Raw genomic sequence first — 7,931 nt, 5'->3', positions numbered from 1 at the left:
TAGCCCCTTGGCCCTTAACCCTAGAGCCTAGACCTAGGGAGAGAGGAGGGGGCCAAGAGAGAGACAGAAGAGGGGGGAACAGAGATGGAGGGGACAGAGGGTGGGGGACATGGAGGGGGAGGACACAGAAGGGGGGGAGGCGGGGGGGGGACACGAGGGGGGCAGCGAGAAAGAAATTTAGAAAGAAATTTAGGAGGAGGGGTGGCCTGAAATAAAGATGGGTGGCAAGAAGGGAGGTGGAGCATTACTCAGAGACAAGTTGGGCTTAACACGTCGCTTTTCTCACCTTATCGGGGCTCTGCTGCTCCTGCGGCGATGGCGCCTCCCCGGGATGCCGACTGAATCCCCTGGCGCTCACAGACCCGCTTCTTCCCACCCTCCTCTTCCCCTTCCGTGCTCTTCTCGCTCTCCCCCTCACACAGCCGTGCGACCCTTCCCGCCCACCGCTCGCGACCGCTGCTCCCACCCGCCCACACCGCCGCTTGGCACCCAGCGTGCCACCATCTGATCCCCTTGTGAGACTGCAGAGACAGTAGCAAGACCTGGCACGGGCAGGCAGCACCATGACCAACCGAGGCCAAGTCCATCAGGCCCTGCTGGAGTGCAGGGAGCGCTCTCTGCCAGTCTTTTGAGCACCACAACCGACAGGTCCTGGACATAAGGTCATCCTGTAGGAAAGCCGGTGACAAGGCTGGTTGGCCAAAGGGTGGCAAAAGGCAACAAAGGCTCTTGTGTGACCACAGCTCCGGTGATAAGGCAGGTCCCTTTGCCCACAGCGCCTTTCTCCTTTCTCCCCTTCAGTCCTCTGCTCCTCTTCTGACTCTCGACTCGCGGCTCCTTCCCCACACGACGGATGTCTCCTCTTTCTTCTCCACCAGCAGCTGCTGCCAAGGCAGAACGACACGCTCAGGACTGAGAAGTCCCTGCTCCTTTGCCTGGAGGACAGAGGGGCGCTGGGCCAGCCCCCGCACGGAAGCTCTGCACAGCACCACCTGATCCCCGGCCCTCCTCCCACTCCTACCCCCTATCAAGAAGCGACCACCCCCTCCCCTCCCCCCCCACCCCGGAAAAAACCTCGCCAGCCGGCTTTTCTCACCTGGTCGCGGCTCCGGGCGCCTGCCGAGTTCCAGCCGGTGCTGGGGATGGGCTCCGAGGCAGGCACCCTGGCCAATGCAGCTGGGCAAGCCAAGCAGCGGCCGAAGAGGCGGCTCAGCCCTGCTTATGGGGAGCCAGACAGCTCGGCCTTCCCCCCCACGAAAAGGATCGGCACTCAGCAGCCAGGAGATGGAGACAGGGGGACGGAGCCTCAGCCTCAAGGGCAGGGGGAGCAGACACCCTGCCCCACAAACCCTGCCTCAACGCCTCTGAAAGGCCGGGGCCAGAAACCCGCCTGATGACAGGGGGTCCCTCCCACTCTCCCTCCCAGCACCTTCCACCGGCCGCAGGGGACGTGCACAGCCCTGCTCACAGGCTACTCCCCCTCGGCTCAGCGCTCCCAACAAACCTCGGGGAGCCCGAGGCTCTGACCTAAGCCCGGCTTACAGACTGGCCCTCCTGCCTGCAGCACAAGACGGCGGCTTCAGGAACCCCATTTCCCCCCGCCTATGGAGACGGTGGCTCTCAGCCTCCTCCCAGGGTTGCCCCTATCTCGAGCCCGCCCAACCACGGGGAATATGGCCAAAGGCGCTAGCAATGCTCTTGCCCCAGGACGACAGTGGACCCCCACCTGCCCGTCCCCAGCAGAGTGCGGACCCTCCTAAAGCAGCGCCGACCCCCTGGCCGCCCACCAGCCCCTTCCCTTCAGACGCCCTATCCCTCAGGGATCCATCTCTCCCCCTCCCTTCCTCCCCTTAGGTGCTCTTCCCCTTCCCCTCAGGGAAGGATCTTTCCCCATCAGGGATTGATCTCTCTCCCGCAGGGGACACCCGCCCCGCCCCTCCGCAGAAGGGTGCCCCTCCCGCAGGTGCGCGACCCCAGCTTAGGCACCCCCCCTCCCGGCGGGGAAAGCGGGAAAGCGGGAAAGCGGGAAAGCGGGAAAGCGGGAAAGCGGGAAAGCGGGAAAGCGGGAAAGCGGGAAAGCGGGAAAGCGGGAAAGCGGGAAAGCGGGAAAGCGGGAAAGCGGGAAAGCGGGAAAGCGGGAAAGCGGGAAAGCGGGAAAGCTACTCTTGTTGCTCTCCATCTGAACTGTTAACTTGAAAAAGAAAAAGAGAGAAAAAGAAAATAACAAGAACAGTAGTAGTAGAAATAATAACAACAACAACAACATCAACATACAAATTCTGCTTCAGTATAACAATGCCAGGTTCCATAAATAAATGAAAACTTTTGACCTCCAGGCACAAGACGTGTCAGTGAAAATGCTATGAAAGCTGCATTTTAATTGGTCCACTTAATTTCTCTAGGAAGAACCTTTCAAGGTCACTTGCTATTAGAAGAGCTTTGAATTCTGTTGAGGGAGAGAAAATAAGAAAAGGATTACCTCAGTAGCAGTCTGCAAGTCTGTGTAATGCATCTGAGTTGGGAGAAGGCTGCATCTTGAACCATTCCTCCAGATCCTCACCTGTGGACCTAGTCATTACAGCATAAGAAAAGACTTCTTCTGTTCTTCAGATGCTTTCAAGCTGATCCTGAAGGAGTCATTTAGGGGGAACATCTGAATGCAATTTAGGAATCTCAACAATTTTGAGGGCAATAGGACCAGATTTTGAACAGTGCATAGATAAATTTTAAGCTACTACAAAACCAGAAGGAAATAAATGAATCATACAGAGCTTTGGGAAACAAGTACATAAAAACTTAATACATAAATCTGCATACATGCAAATAAGTCAGGAGACCATTAGAGAAGTATGTAATCCCTTGAGCTTTGCTTTTTCTCCCCTTTCAAAGATGCTCTGTACATCAACAGCATACTTCACCGGAGTTTATGGCGATTCTGATTTGCATCATGCTATTTATCACTATGCACAGCTCCCTTGCAGAAAGTTAGAGAAAACCTGGAGATGGTTGTAACTGTAGCAAGCACCTAGCACTGCCTAGAAGTCCATGACATGCAGAAACATTGAATGTATTTTTACCAAAAGTTCCAGCTTTTGTTACTGTCACTATGGCATCTTCCTCAAAAGAGGAGGAGAAAAGATCTTAGAGGAAAATGCAGGAGCAGGGGAAGTGTGAAGGAGATGTGAACATACAACAGAAGAGCTTTGCTGGGAGACAGATGTGGGTGTTTAAACCTCCTGGTGAGATTCCCACTGATCCCTACTGAACGTAGAAGAGCTGGAACCAGGTATCAGGCTCCAGGCAGCGAGGGAAAAATGTTGTGAACTACATCAGTCCTGTCCCTGCTCTTCTCTAAGGACTCATTTCCTCAAGGTAAGAGCTGTGACTTTAGCAGGCCAAGCCCTCCTCAGAGACAGAGGTTATTTTAGAGTATTTTAGATTATACAACAAATTAATTTCAAATGAGTGTGGGATGTCTTGACAATTTTTTTTTAGCTTTGATAAAACCAATAAGTGAAAGTGTTTGGGTAGGTAACAAAAATCAGTTTTTTTAAAAAAAATTATGCCAAATGGTGTTCTTCCTCTTGCAGTCACCATGGTTTTCCAGGTAAATTTTTTTTCTCCCCTCCACCCCCCAACGAATTCTGGAAAATCTTAACAATTTTAAATAAAGAATACCTTAGAAGTTCAGACTAATATTTCCAATATGTTTTCCTAGCTTCTTTTATTCATGTATTTTTTGGTACTAAAGCTTTTGTAAACAAATAAAGTCTGCTAGGTCTATTAAGATGGAGATATTTTTACTACAATATAATTAATTTCTTCCCACACCAATTGGCATATATTACAGTAACCCATACTGCCTCTTAGGACCAGAGCTTTTTGCTTTACATACCTATCAGTTTTTCTGCATGGAGAACTAAACCAAGTTAGGCAATGCTGTTATATAAGTAAAAAATTATTTATATAGCATTAAAATACTCTTAGGTCTCTGTATCTTCTTTTAACTTGATTAATAAAGTTTCTCAGGATATAGTTCATCCTAATTTATGAATGTTACCTTTTCTTGGGTTTCACTGAGATAAGCTTCCTGGAGTTGATTTTCCACATAACTCACTCTTAGTCATGTAAAATCAACTTAAAAAAAATAAGAAATGGAAAATCCCAGCAGTTCAGCTGACAGACTGCTCCAAGAGACCATAGAACCCCACTAGGTAGAGAAATCACCAGCTGAGATCAGTTTTGTTCATTTGAATTGTTGCATGTAAGGCACAGAATATATATGGGGAATTTAAGTTATCCCTATAATAAGAAGAACACTAAAATTCACTGAGCTACTTCAGAGCTTCACATTTCATTATGCATTTTCCTCTTCTATTATGAGACAGAGGAGCAGAAACTCCTCAGGTGTCTTTTCCACACTGGTTTTGTCATAGCCAACCATAAGAAGAAATCCTAATCCATGTCTTCCAATGCCATATGGGTCACAGGGTTCCTTATCCTGACATCCACTTCTTTCTTTGGTTGTAACTTGTTAGTGATTTCCAGAAGAAACTCTAATTTTCTCATAATCTTATTAATTACCACACTTACACTCGAGAACATCTTCCCTGGTTGCTTTCTGCATAAAGATGAGTATTTGAATTACATCTTCCAGTCCAAGTTCAAATTAACACCTCAGATCATGCACCTTAGGCAGAAAAATACGGAAAACAGCAAAGCTCCAAAAATGAAAGATGGGATTTAACTCTGGCAGGTTTCCAGCAGTTGAAAGGGAATATGAGAAATATTTGTTCAGCATCTGAACACACCAATGGCTAGTATCTGCTTAAGGTGTCACGGTCAGTCTGCCTTGGGATTTCTTCAGCAAGTTCCTAGAAAAGCAGGGGTACTTCCATGAGGTGTGCTCAACACGTCCAAGTTTTACTCCACAAAAAAAAAATCCAATTTATGAACCACAGTGTTTCCAGCTTTCCTAGGGGATGATCCTATTCCTATGCATGATTTTCTACAAAGAGCCTCCCAGAGATCAGGGTCTGAGGACAGCAGCTTGTGACTCCATTATGAAGTGAAAATAATATGTTATTAATTAGTAAAAAGTGTCACTTTTTCAAATAAGTAAATCTTATAAATAAATCTGTGAAGTTCTGAAATTGTTCACAATTATTTTTCCATCAATATTCTGAGTGCTGATTTTTCTTTCAATGTCTACTTAAATTTAAAAAAAGGCTGGGAAACTGTGTTTTATAAGCAGTACAAAAAACATTTGAGGCAAAAAAAATCATTACAGATTGCAACAAAAGAAGTTCGGTACTTTCCATCAAGTCCATCTGCAAGCACAGATCTGGTCACCACTACTTGTATGTCTCCATCTCAGACAAAGAAAAGCATTTTGTGAAGAAATGGCTTCTTAGCAGGAAGAAGCCAACCTACACCTGGCTCTAAGTGTTATACAGGTATTCAATCAATGCAATAGGAAAGCTCAGGTTCTCTTGCAGGTCCCTCAAGCACTGGGAAACACTTGGACCTGGAGGGGAAGCAAGTCTCTCCCATGCTAACAGTCTGGAACCACAGGGGAAAAAGGATGGCATGTGGGGCCAGCACAGAGGTGGGAAACCTGCATCACTTCACTCACATGCTGACTGTGAGAGGATGCAGAAGGTGCTCTGGGGCCTTCTCAGATCTCTCTGGAGTCCTGATCACAAGCTGCCAAGCTGCTGTTTGTCTCTGGAAATGCAATGCACAGCACCAGGCCATCCTGAATCATCCAGACAGGGATCCCAGGGGACTAGGAGGGCTTGTGTACCACCTATGAACACAACCAAGGGATGCTTCTAAAACAACAGACAACATGACACCTGAAAAACACCTGCTACTTCAGCCCACTAGTCACTGCTCACCTTCCTCGAGTCGCCTGCAGTGCTGATGTCCCGCTTTGCGCCTCCAAAATAAAAATCTCAAACACCTAGAAGACAGCCTAGAAGACAACCAGTTGCTTCTTCCCTCCAACACCATTGGCCAACTCACCTTCCAGCACTCTGCTCCCTACGTACCTCTTGGTTTGTCCCTCTGCATAACACAGCACCTCAAACCTGCTGCTTCAGCACCCCATCCACCCCTCACCTTGCCAGAGGCCACTCCGCTGATAACATCTCGCTTCACACTTGGATTCGCACCCAGGAAATCCAGCCAGAGAAGCTTAAGCTTGTCAGAACCACTAGCTGTCCTGCCGATACACCGGCACTGGATGCCTGTCCTTCTTCAGCCGGCACTCTGCTCCCCTCTTCCATGTCCCTGGTTGTGCCGTTTGTTGCTCTGCATCTGAAACAACCCAAACACATCCTGTAAAGCAAGTCACCAGCACAACCACATGTAGCTTGGTGAGATCAGAGGTCGCTCTGCCTTTTGCATTAACCTTCTAACTACAGCTAGAAGAAAACCCAGCTAGGGAGCCCCATCTGTGCAAGCTAAGGCACCTTCCAGATCTGACTCGCTCCCCTTGCATGCTAACTGCTGCTCCCAACCAGTCACGAGGTTCAGACTGGACCCCCTTGCTTTCTAAACTCCTTCTCAGAGGAGTCTAGGTGCGGCTGGATCCAATCCTAGCCCTGGACCATAAAGAAAAGTGAACACAACTGTGGCAGCTGTCTACACCTACTTGCCCAGAGATGGACCATATGGTCTCTGCCAACAGAACTGGTACAAATCAACTTACTTCCACATCCCCATAAAGCTACACTACCCTGTCATCTTCAGTTCTGCTGCACCCCTGGGCAGGGCAGCTCCAACCCTCACACACAGACCAGGACTACATACAGATGCCATGAGCGACCTTGTTATACCAAAAGTGGGGTCATTCACCTGGTACGCAAGATGCCAAAATGCATACAGAGCCAAGGTATTACCATTTATCATATATTTGCACAAATATGGGGTGCTAGGTAGTAAGCCACAAAGCTGCCCCCTGAATAACAAGGCTATGTACATTTATGCACTTGTGGTTAGTTTCCTCCACCTAATACATATTCACAGTTACTCTACTCTGATTGGGCAGTGAACTTCTCATTCCGATTTCGAGGTACAACACACACACAGTGGATAGGTCTTCAGTTGGAGGTAGGCAGCCTAAGTATTGGAGATCTGGTTTTCATATTGTTGATTTTGTCACAAGCAGAGGTTGCTCATCTACAGCAACTTCAGCAATTCTGCCACACTTTAAGCAGAGTACATGCTTCCCTGCCTTATTTCAACAAAATCAGGATCTTTGTTTCACAAGACCTTTGTAACTTTCTATAAGTCTCTTGTCCTTGCTTAGTGAAAGATTCCCATAGGGAAGATGATGCCAGCAGAGAAGCCCTGTGGTGCCACAATGGCACAGATGCTCTAAAGCAGACCTGCCAAGGAGATGCAGTTGCTGCCACACATAAGACAAAGCTACTATCAAAACCAGGATGAGGGATGCATGAGAAGCTATGCTTGAAGACCTAAGACCAGTGAGGACATGGGGATGAAACCCCAGAATATGACTCTGTGGAAACAGAACACTCAAGGGCAGAGCTGTGGGCAGCACCTGGCTGGCCACCACAAGAGATGAATGCTCAAAAACAGCCAGGATGTGACACACACCAAAGAGATCCATGTGTTAAGCTCTAATTGTGAGATGAGAAGGGCTCAACAGGCTCATGCATTCCAGACTCTTGGGAGGGCTACCGAGGTGCCTGCTGATCACCAAGCTATGGAGGCACCAAGACCCAAGGAACATACAGTCTAAGACACAGAAAACAGACAACACGAAGGACATATCAGACACAGGTTGGAGCTGCCCTGCCCTGTACATGCTGATGTTGTGCTGAGGAGTAACCCATCCCTTGACCTGCCCCAAGGGGGCTGTGCCCTGCCAGCCCTCTCACCTACACCAACTTTGAAAACCC

At 48.5% G+C, this 7,931-nt stretch overlaps 1 long non-coding RNA gene across 3 annotated transcripts; it reads right to left on the bottom strand.

Moving 5' to 3' along the window:
• Positions 1-1,952: 1,952 nt before the first annotated feature.
• LOC127383030 (uncharacterized) lies at positions 1,953-7,910 on the bottom strand. Of its 3 annotated transcripts, none has more exons than XR_007889090.1 (3): positions 5,901-7,910; positions 2,480-5,809; positions 1,953-2,191 (listed from the first exon to the last, which is right to left on the bottom strand). It is a non-coding gene; the product is annotated as an uncharacterized LOC127383030 (long non-coding RNA). The 3 variants fall into 3 exon arrangements; XR_007889092.1 differs by lacking the exon at positions 1,953-2,191 and having other exon boundaries at positions 2,215-4,874; positions 5,636-5,809; XR_007889091.1 differs by lacking the exon at positions 1,953-2,191 and having other exon boundaries at positions 2,215-5,809; positions 5,901-5,977; positions 6,124-7,910.
• Between the last annotated feature and the right edge of the window lie 21 nt (positions 7,911-7,931).

This window comes from Apus apus, chromosome 3 (genome assembly GCF_020740795.1).
Source record: "Apus apus isolate bApuApu2 chromosome 3, bApuApu2.pri.cur, whole genome shotgun sequence".
In the NCBI taxonomy this organism is placed as follows: Eukaryota; Metazoa; Chordata; class Aves; order Apodiformes; family Apodidae; genus Apus; species Apus apus.
Note: the sequence above shows the minus strand (reverse complement) of the source record. Positions and strands in the feature narration are given on the sequence as shown.